This window comes from Parasteatoda tepidariorum, chromosome X2 (assembly GCF_043381705.1).
Source record: "Parasteatoda tepidariorum isolate YZ-2023 chromosome X2, CAS_Ptep_4.0, whole genome shotgun sequence".
Taxonomy (NCBI): Eukaryota; Metazoa; Arthropoda; class Arachnida; order Araneae; family Theridiidae; genus Parasteatoda; species Parasteatoda tepidariorum.
This window is the reverse complement of record NC_092215.1, coordinates 2,123,384-2,134,713: the sequence shown is the minus strand read 5'-3', so window position 1 is coordinate 2,134,713 and position 11,330 is coordinate 2,123,384. Positions and strand designations below refer to the sequence as shown.

General features: G+C 30.2%; 1 long non-coding RNA gene across 4 annotated transcripts in view; it reads left to right on the top strand.

Moving 5' to 3' along the window:
• Positions 1-3,064, top strand: part of LOC107447505 (uncharacterized) — a 278,517-nt gene extending 275,453 nt beyond the window's left edge. For all 4 annotated transcript variants that reach the window (XR_011638361.1, XR_001584538.3, XR_001584537.3 and 1 more), the window contains one exon: positions 2,910-3,064. This is a non-coding gene — a long non-coding RNA (uncharacterized lncRNA). The remainder of the gene's footprint in view (positions 1-2,909) is intronic.
• Positions 3,065-11,330: the final 8,266 nt, after the last annotated feature.

Sequence of the window (11,330 nt, the reverse complement as noted above, 5' to 3'; positions counted from 1 at the left end):
CATATTTTCATGCGAATGTGTAAAATATGGTCGCGATATGAAAATTAGCCAAACATTTGGGTCCCTTAATGTTAATCTCATTTATTGCGTATTTCGCCAAGTATAGAAATTTGTTTTAATTCCATGCAAAATATTATTTTACTAAGTATTTATTATTCTTTATTATTTTATTAAATAATAGTCGAATTAATTTTGATTGAAAGGTATGCAATTTTCAAGTTATTTTAAAGTGTGTACATCTTCATTTTAAAGTATGTAGTACAATTAAAGTACATAGCAAAAAACAAAATTTGGGCGAAATCAGTTGAATAGTTCGGGAGAAATCAAATTTTAAAGAATTCAAATAGTTAAAATTAGATAAAATTAATTAATAGATACAATTAGTCAATAGTTAAAATGTAATAATAGTTCAACTATTATTAATATTAAAAAATAATTAATATTTACAAAAATTTATTTTTTACTTTGTACATGGATTTACATGGATAAATTAATCTTTGGAAAAACGAATTTTAGAATTGCGCGCAAATATTTTTCAGTTAGCTTAAGAAAATCTCGAGATATGGAGAAATACGAAAAAAGTAAATATTAATATTAAGGGGTCCAAATTTTGAATTGCTCTCCAGACCAAACTGTGGGGAGCATATTTTCCAGATATTGGCTACCCCCAATAAATTGGGATTACGAAATTCGAATTCGTTGAAAAAAAAAAGGCATACTTACTCAGAAAAAGTACGTTTTTGTGTCTGATTTCGTAATTTAAAATATCGTCTGCACTAATTAAGTAGCATATTTGAGATCAAACCATGAAGCATTAATTAGGGTTGCTCATTTTTTTTTCTTGGCTCGCTGTAGATGCGAAATTTAATGTGCGCAAAATTTTCGAAAATTCGTTTATATAGGTCTCGAGCTATGGTGAAATGCGTAAAATATTTTACATTTGGCAGAATTAGCCTGGTTAGTAGGACGTTGGACTCGTGTTCGTAAGAAAGGGAGTACAAATCCAGAAAATCTCCTCTGATAACTGCACGTTAAATCTGTGGGGGTCTCAAAAAAGTCCTCCTAGTTCCCATAACAAATCAATACCTATGGGAGTACTGATTCAGAAGTTCCTTTGTCTTATGGATTCGGTTCAAATTTAAAAGGCTACAGAGTTAAACATTGGTAGTCGTAAACTCAAATTTGGATCGGCTGTTCAATGACAATTATAAAATAAATGTTCTATATTAACCTTTCGACTGCAACTTTCCTACCTTATCAATTGGGACCATATATGCGAGATTGTGGCTACTCTCATATTATGAGCTACGGTGGCTCATAGGATAGAACATTTGTTTCTAACTGAGAAGACCCAGGTTCGATGCGCGATGTCTGGTTGATTAAAATCCTGCCCCCGGCTCGCATTAACCACAGTGCTGAATCAACCACAGTGCCTTAATGGTAGACGGATCACGGGTTCGAATCCCCTTGTTGTCTGGCTAACTGTGGGAGTTTCCGTGGCTTTTCTTTCCATATAACGTGAATGCGGGTAACTTACATCAAAAAGTCCTACACGATGGCTAGTTTGTTCCAAAACTTCACCTAGAAGTCCCTTTATCTTTTGGGTCATGTTCATAATTATCAGCCTGGAGTTGAACATTGATATTCGTAAATTCAGACTTGGGTCGGCTGCTCAATACTGGTTAGAAAATAAAATATACACCTCCATGTAGTTATGATCAAAAATTCAAATCCATCGTAAGAAAAAGTAATGTTCCCGCAGAGATCGCTGTGAGATCTTTATTTGTCTTACTTGCTAGCCCATTAATAGCTGATAAAAGGCCTGTGATTTTGAGCATTGTGAATAAATAAATAAATAAAAAGTTGTTTCTTTGTCTAAGAATGATTTTACTTATAAAATGCCTAATATATTTATTAAAATAATAAATTTATTTATTTATTTTATTTATTAGTGCAACAGTGGTTTCTTTATTTAATGTTACACAAAAAATAAATAATAATAAATGATTTTTTTCTTATATTTAGAGAACACATTGTTATATTTATTCGTATCTAGGCTTAAGAGAAGAAAATCAATTAATGTACGTGCCATACAGTGAATTAATTTCTCTTTAATATATTCAAAGTTTCTAATGGTTCTGAATAAGGATTACAATTGATTTATTTTTGATAACTTAACCATATTTTTTAAGTTTTTGAAGAATGAAAAATATTAAAAATGCAACTATCGGTTATTTTTCAAAATAATGTATGTACGCAAAACTTTGTTTACTTTGATTAAAAGAAAGTTTAACTCAATTTTTTTTTAAAAATTTGAGTCAAACTGATTTTAAAAATTTTCTTTCTTTTTGCGTTTTTTCGATTATTTTGAAATATTGATAAATCTTAATTATGATCATTATTATAATCTTTGTGGTGATTTGCAGCTTTGTAATTTTATTTAAATAACTTATAATAATGAATGCTTTGGATTAGTTTGTTATTGATGCATTTTTATGAATTGTAAACTTCTATAAATTCTTATGAATTCAATTACTTCGATTGCTTAGTAGTACTGAAGATACCTTTTGTGTTTAAAATGTTCGATTAATTTACTGGTTCGGTTAACTTCTTTAACACTTAGAGAGTCATAAAAGTATTAATAAGCATGAAACTTTTTCATGAAGTTCGGTACAGTATTTTGTAAATTTAAAAACTATATGGATAATATAAAAACATATTCCAAAACTTTCAAGTTTTAAGTTTTAAATTTAAAATCAAATGCTAATAACAGAAAAAATTGACTTGTGTACTAAAAAATTTGGATCACTTTTTTTAAACACCTTTTGAACTCTGTCTTACGTAGCTTTTAATTTTTATAACGTATATTGGAAGTAGTAATTCATGCAAGTTTATATTTCTATTAATAGGTGGCGCTACACAGCTTATGAAGACAGAAGTACACGAAGATATGCATTTGAAAAGGGATTGAAGTTATTTGTCAAATTCCAGATTTATCTTTGTCTTCAATATTCTTTTGTACCTTAATTTACTAAGCATTTAATAAAGCGTATATTAATGAGAATTATCTGATTTGATCACATCAATGAAAAAAATACACTTTCAATGAATGAGGAAATGACTAAGTATAAATTTTCTTGACTTTAAAGTCAATTCTTTTTTAAATTAATAAGCGTTTGATTTACTTATGTCAGAATTTCAGAATAAAAAATTTTGGGGTATAGTTTTTTTCTCCGTTTTTTTTTGTGGTGTGGTAAACTAAATTTTTTTCATACCACATGTAGTCGCATTTTTAATTATATTTTCACTATTATAAGTTAGTTATTCCTTCTTTGTTTGTTTAATGACAACACATATTTTCATGCGTATCAAAATCAGTTTATGGCTTTATTGCAAAAATATTTCATTTAAAAACGAACACATATTTAGTTATAAATTCGCACAAATTCTTTCAAACAATTGCTATTTTGTAAACTTTATTTAATTGCAAGATAATTACAGTTCTGTTCCTAAAAATTTCTTTAGTTTACCTCAGCATTAAAAACATGGGCAACATCACACCAAATTACAATTTCTTACAGTGTATCTATAAAAAATGTCAGTTAATAAAATATATAGGAAATTGTATGTTATTATTATTTGTTTTATTAAGCATTTAATAAAGAAAATATTAATCGTAGACATACGAATATAAGTTAAAAAAGTGTCATTGAACTTTTATTGAATGAAAAAGAAAGACAAAAGTAGAGATTTTCAAACCCTCGAGTCAAGCTGTTATTTAATTTAAAAATAGTTTTATTTATGGAAAGCAAAGCAATCTATAAAATAAAGACAATTAAAAGTAATTACTGATCTTACTCAGTCATACCTCGGTGAGAAGTTTTAATATAGATATATTTTCCACCGGTGGCTGAGCGGTAGGGCTTCGCGCTCTCGTGCCACAGGTCCTTGGTTCGATCCTCGGGCCAGGCAAGGTTGATTCAGCCTTTCATCCCTTCAGTGGGGCGATAAATGAGTACCAAACATGATTGGGAAGTAATCACTGGGGGTTCCACGTTCGGCTGACCACCTGATTGGAACATCTGTTCCTGCACCCTAGAGCTCAAGGTCAAGAAAACTGAGATGGGCACAGTAGGCCTTGGCCCTCTATGGGCTGTCGCACCACTGAGTTTAGTAGTAGTTTAGTATATTTTCCGTATAGATATACTCTAGGATTATATTTTCTCTTTTTATAACTTCAAATTTGTTATTTAAATTAATATTTTCTTTTTAAAAAAATGAACTATTGATAAACCCCCTCCCCCAACTCAAATTCTGAAATTAATAATTTCGTCATTTGCTCAGATAATTATTTTCTCACCAAAGTATAAAAAATATTTTAATTTATTTTTGTTATTATCACCAACAACAGTCACAGCTGTTTTGATATAAGTATGGACATACAGCTATTTTCCAAGAAATATCTTCGCAAAAGAAAAAAAGAGTCACACTTTAATTGCCTAAAAAACAAAGAAAACCTGTATTTTTTATTTTTTTTATTCGCACTTGCAGTAAAACACTCGCTTCTCAATGTAAAAACACTGTAAAAAATTCAGGATGAAATAAAGGTATAAAGTACCGTCACTTTGGGGGCGTTATCCATTCCATTGGGGGCATAAAATCCATTTTACAGTAAAATCCATTTCTATCGTAAAATATTATACCGTAATTTTTAAAGAAAATACTTATTTAATTAGATTTATTCAGTAATTATATCTGTAAAAATTACAGCATATCAGATTTTTCCGCAACATGTTCCTGTAAAAATGGGTTTTACGGGGAATAGTACCGGCACCCTGAGTACCAGTACTTTTACCGGAATTTTTTACAGTGCCGGTTCAAATCCAGGAGATAAGGGGTCGATTCGTATATTGCCTTAATCTTTGATTACAATGCAAATTTAGGGCTAAGAGAGGGAGGATTTCGTCTTTATATAAAACACAAATGCGTGCTAATTTCACTCGAATACTCTCAGTGTAAGTGAATTCGCACCAAAATGCTTGATCCAGGAGCTTCCTTGTCTTCTGGATTGGGTTCAAAATTACTAGGTTATGGATTTGAACAATAGTAGCCGTAATCCCAAAAATTACGTCGACTGTTCTACGATGGTTACAAAATAAAATAAAATGCTTCATACAGGGAGTCCTGTTGACTCTGAGTAAAGAGAGTTTGCCTCCCAATGAGGTGAACCGGGTTTTAATCCCGGTGATGGCCGGTCAATACGAATTCGGCTTCCGGCTCGTACCAAGCACTGCGCTGATGTAATATATCCTCAGTGGTAGAAGGATCATATGTTAGAGTCCTCTTGTCATTAGACTATCCGTGGGAGGTTTTCGTAGTTTTTATCTCTATGTAACGCAAAAGCAGGTTAGTTCCATCAAAAAGTCCTCCAGGAAGGCAAAATTTCTCCCAATGCTTGATCTCGGAGTTCCCTTGTCTTCTGGATTGGGTTCAAAATTACAAGACTACGAAGTTGAGCATTGGCAGTCATAAACTTCAAATAGGGTCGGCTGTCTCACGACGGATATCAAGTAAAATAAAATACTTCATGCACGAGGTGAACCGGGTTCGAATTATAGCAATGACAGGTCGATACTAATTCCGTATCCAGCTCGCATCGACCACAGAGCTGATGTAAAATATCCTCAGTGGTAGACGGATCATGGGTTAGAATCCCCTTGTCGCAAGGCTAACTCTGTAAGGTTTTTGTGGTTTTCCTATCCTTATAGCGCAAGTATGGGTTAGTTAAATCAAGAAGTCCTCCACGACGGGAAATTTCCCCCAATACTTTATCCTGACTATAAACCTATAGGTAAGTTAGGGTACATCACCAGGACTAAAACTGCATAGGAACGCATGCCTAGAAATGTCGGCGTATGTAGCTTGGGGTGCTTCAGAAGAATACGAAGAAACAATTCATAATAGGGAAACACCCCTAGTGGCATTTGACGACATTTCCCACAAGGTTTCCCATGCAATTTTAATTTTGATGATGTGCCGTAACAACTCTCCCACAAGTTTGTTGCAACACTTATGCGACTCTCTGTTATATATAACGCTTTTAAACTTGTACATTACGAGAAGAAAAAATGTAGCTTGGGGAGAAAAACCAATTACACATCTGAAATCCATATTATAATTTCTTTTTTAAAAGAAGCTAGGTATATGGAAATTTGAAACACGAAAAATTAGTTAAGAAAAGCATTTGAAAAATCTTCAAAAATGTCAAAATTGATAAAAAGCCTGGTAAAATTGTAAAAAATATTATTTCAACTATTATACTTTAATTACTCAAATCTTGAAAAATATTGTTTAGTTTGCTAATTATTTTATGTTACCAATAATTTGTTTCTTCTAAAAATGGTTTTGAAGACAGAAAATAATTAATATTAGTTTTTTTATGGAATTAAAAAAAGATGTGAACATAAGTTAATATTTTATACACNTTTTTTTTTTGTTATTTAATCGTTAATTGTTAATCGTCCGTCCTTATGTAAATTTAATCTTCAATATATATGTTTTTGTTTAAGAACGTGTCTTTTATTTAAGACGACCACTCATGCCGTCTCCACACACACACACACACATATATATATATATATATATATATATAGTTAGTTAGTTAGTTTAAAAAATATAACAATTTATATACATATATAAACAATTATATTTTCAAACTAACGATTTGTTACAAGTAAAAATACTTTTAGAGTACAATGAATAATCTTTCATGAGAAATAACCTGACATTAATACTTTAACGGAGAAGAAAATCGTAGGGATGGGAGAGTTGATTTATTAAATATCAGACTTGTCCCTTGGGTGCAGAGTGTTATTTGGCCACTGAGAATAACACTTGTTACCCCAACATTCATTGCTGACTCAAACATGCACATTTATCATGTATTTCCATTTTGATCAGTAATAAATTACTCATGATAAATGTACAGAAACCATTATTTTTGGTCAATATCTGCGGAAAATGGACATTATATTTCTATAAAATATTTGATAAAATGGCAAATATGACAAATTAAAAAGATTGAAATATTCTTATTTATGTCATTATAAATTTGAACGAGGAATGAGTTAACTGTGTTTTAGCTCGTTTGTGATCGTTTTTTTTTCCAAGGTGGTAGCTAGCAGAGGAAAATTTTTAATCTTTCAGTTTTTATCATTACAGATTCACCCTTTTTTCCATCTGCTTCAAAATAAAAAAATAGATAATTTGAAAGTTACTTCTATCGATCATAATTTATTAAAAACAGTATAGTCTGGTAACTTAAGGATTAATTTACCCATTCGTGGTTTTAAAAAAACTGTTCCTTTTATAATAATACGTAAAAGTGGCAGTTTTTTATTATTCTAATCTACAGGAACTAGATAGTTTACTCTACTACAATATATTAGCAATATAAGTAGTTATATTTGGATCTGAGGGCTGAGCATATGGCTTTTTTTTTTTTTAAAGTGGAACATAAGAAACAGAAAGTATCAGGAAGAAATATTGATTTGATATGAACAAAAGAGCCCTTGCGGTTCTTGAAAAAACTAAAAAAAAGTCAATATTATATGAAATCAATATTATATGAAGTCAATATTATTTGTCAATATTATAATGAAGAGGCTCCAATTTTTTTAATTACCATTCACTTCAACATTAAATATTCAAAACCATGTAAATTCATAACTAGATATATTTATCAAGAAATGTTAATTGTTGTAATAACTATAAAACTATAAGAATAAGTATTTTTTCGTAATTTTTCTGGAGCTTTTTAAGTTTTTATGGAACGTGCGAACCGCGAATAAATATGTACTACCACATTTTTCGAATATGCATTTTTCTTACGAAGACTACATTTAATGGTTGGGCATTAACCCTTTGACGCAGAATTTTCATTAAGCATATTTTTCATACTTTTTACATTATTTTGTATTAATTTAGGTCAAAATAAGAGAAAAATATTGTACTTTGTATTTTAATAATTATTTCTTATCAAATACAGCACCAGATACAGGAGTTCCTTTCCGCGTTGAAAGTAAAATAGTTCAAACTATAATTGTTTAAATTTGCACTTATTTGCAGTTATTTAGATCTGAGAGAAACAGTATTTCATCATTCAAATTTCTTTAATTTGTAAAATGGTTTATTTTCTTAAAATTTATTGATGCATTTTTGAATAAGACGGAAAAAAATATTTCAAAACTACTTTTCGGATTTTATATTTTAAAACAAATATATTTCCGAGAATTTAACAAATTTTCTTTAGTAAGTATTAGACTGTTTTTTATAAATAAAATTATACCAAAATTTATTTTTACTTATAGTGCTAGAATAAAAAATATATAAATGTGAAAACCAGTGTCCAATCTGCGCCAAAGAGTTAATGGGTCAAAAGTATTATTACAGAAATGTAGACTAACTAGTAGAAAGGTTGCAATAGAGAGGTAGTAATAGTGTTAGTTAGTAATAGAAAGTCAAAAACACTTGAGCACTCCCACTATTACAGTCTCTGGCTAAATAATTAAACGCACTATAAGATTCTATGTAAAATCTTAATTATCACGTGATACTATCCATATTTATTGTTTTTCGTGACTGAAACCGGTTTGCATTTGTTTACGTTAGTGCATCAGTTACTTAAATTAGACGATATATAACATAAATTTGACGATAGGTAAATTAGACGATATGTTATATAAATATAGAATATTTATTATATCAAGTATTATATTAGTATATTATAATAATTAGATCAAATTATTAGACGCACTGTAGTTTTTAAATAATTACATGATTTGCACGATTACATGATTTGCATGCAATACATTTATATTTAAACATACATGTGCAATGTTAACCAATTGATACAGGAGTGTAAACAAATGCAAACAGGTTTCATCCGTGTAAAAACAATACAGCTGTATTGTATCACCTGATAATATAATTTTACATAGAATCTTATAGTCGGACATTAAGGAGTTTCAAAATTAACGTATCTCAGCTCTATTAGTTGATATTATAAATTATGTATATTACATATTGATATATATTAGCGGTTTTTGCTTTGTTTTGTTAGTATATTTAGAATATACTCCATTCTTTGCGATTTTTAAACTCACTGGATTGTGAACATAAATTGAAAATTTTTTTTAAAATTGTTTTTAAATGAAATTATAAGAAGAAGGAAACCGTTATTTGAGTTTTTTTAAATCTTGAAATGTGTGAATTCAACAAATACGAGTTTCAATCGATTCTTTTTCTTAGCTCACGGAACACTTCGAAATAAATAAGGATTAATGGTGTAGAAAAGAAGTCTCGACAAATATTGGTCTTGGGGAAACCATGTCCTGGTATATTTCGAAAGTTTCTTAATGTAATAGAAATAAATAATCAAAACTAAAAATTGAAATAAGTAAAAAAAAAATTAAATGCTAACAGATATTTGTAATCTGTCTTCCTAAAATTAAAAACTTTTCAAAACAAACTTAAATCGATACTGAGAAAAAACAAGTTTGGTCAAAAGCAAAGAATGGAATATGGTAAAATTTACAGTGTTTCTAGCTGTTTGGGAACATAAAAAATGTCTGTTATTTTTACAAAAGGTATTTAGTGATAATTTTGATGAAATTAACAATAAAATACGGTTTTATAATATGTGATGAAATTTGGCAATTTTTTCACGATTCTTTAGAGCATGGTATTAAATTTATTTATTCGGTTAAATTAACTTTTATATATATATATATATATTTACTAAACATGTGGTAATAGGAACTATAATTTTTGAAAGCAAATTTCCGATAAATCGTCTCCATATGAATGGGGAAACTACCAAATGAATGATTTAAACACCATATATTTTGGTTTTATTAACCAGAATTATGGATTTTTTTTTTAACCAGAAACGCCATTACCATACTGTACGGCAGCTTTACCAGAATTTTCTTCTACAATCCAATTCAATTAAATACGGCAGCTTTGCAAAAATGCTGAAATTTTTTTATGTATAAGTTGGATTATCTTCTTTTACAATGTCATTTCTCAATCAGAATCGTCTTTTTGTTATGACATCTGAATTTCGTTAGTAATCATAAATTTTTATCAGAATTAACTGCATAAAAAAGTTACAATAATATAAATTGAGTCTTAAGTCCTAATATGCGTTATGTCATGAAAACCTTTGAAAACAGCCTTGAAACCTAAAATGCGTCATGACGAAAAAGTATTTAAAAAACAGCTTTGTTTTTAAAAGTTTGCCTTGTAGTGAACGATTAGCTATTTTTTTAATTGTTCGTTTTTTAACCGTGATCGGGACAGTTATTAGAGCAAAATTGATAATATTGTACCTCTCCTGAATTGTACCACTTCTGATTTCTGTACTGTAAGAAATTCGAGATCAAATTTTGGTAAAAGGTACCGGCACACAGAATGCCGGTATTTCTTACCGGAACATGTTACGGAACAAAAAATCTGATATACCGTAATTTTTACAGCAAATTTTTACCGTGCATTTTGCAGTAATAATTACCATAAATGATTACCACTGAATAATTACCACTCTAACTGAATAAATACTGCAAAAAATTACGGTATAATATATTAAGGTAAAGTGGATTCTACGGTTAAATAGACTCTACGAATGATACACCCAAAGTGCAGGTACTTTAAACCACAATTTGATCTGGAATTTTTCACAGTGTAGAGATGCAATGAGATACAGATAAAAGGAAAAACTTCTGTTATATGAAAATATATGTGGACGACTCAATTTATTATGAGCATCAGTAAATTACTGACTTAAATTTATTAGCTTTCAATGTAATTGTTGAGCATCCTGTAAAAGGATTAACGATAAATATTAAATGCATTGTATAATTGTTAATGAACTTATACTACTGTGCTGTACACTTTTCTTCAATAGCTATATATTTTTAAAGTTTGTTTTAAACTCTATTTATTTGCCTTAGCTTCATGTGTCGTCTTAATACCGGTACAATTTTGGAGCCCCGGCCATGTGGCCGAGTGGTTAGCGTGCCTGACTGCGAAGCCAATGGCTGCGGGTTCGAATCCCGCTTTGGGCATGGATGTTTCTCTCTCTGTGTGTTGTCTTCTGATGTGTGAATGTATAAATGTGGCCCACCCTATGAGCGGGTATTTGTGGCGTGTGGGTAATGTTGCTCGCCTCCGTGGCTTTGGTTCACAGGTGCCCACTGGGTAACGATAAATGAGCAACACATCGGCATCTTCTAAGGCGAAGAACGAAAGTTCAGTGCCTGCCATTATTT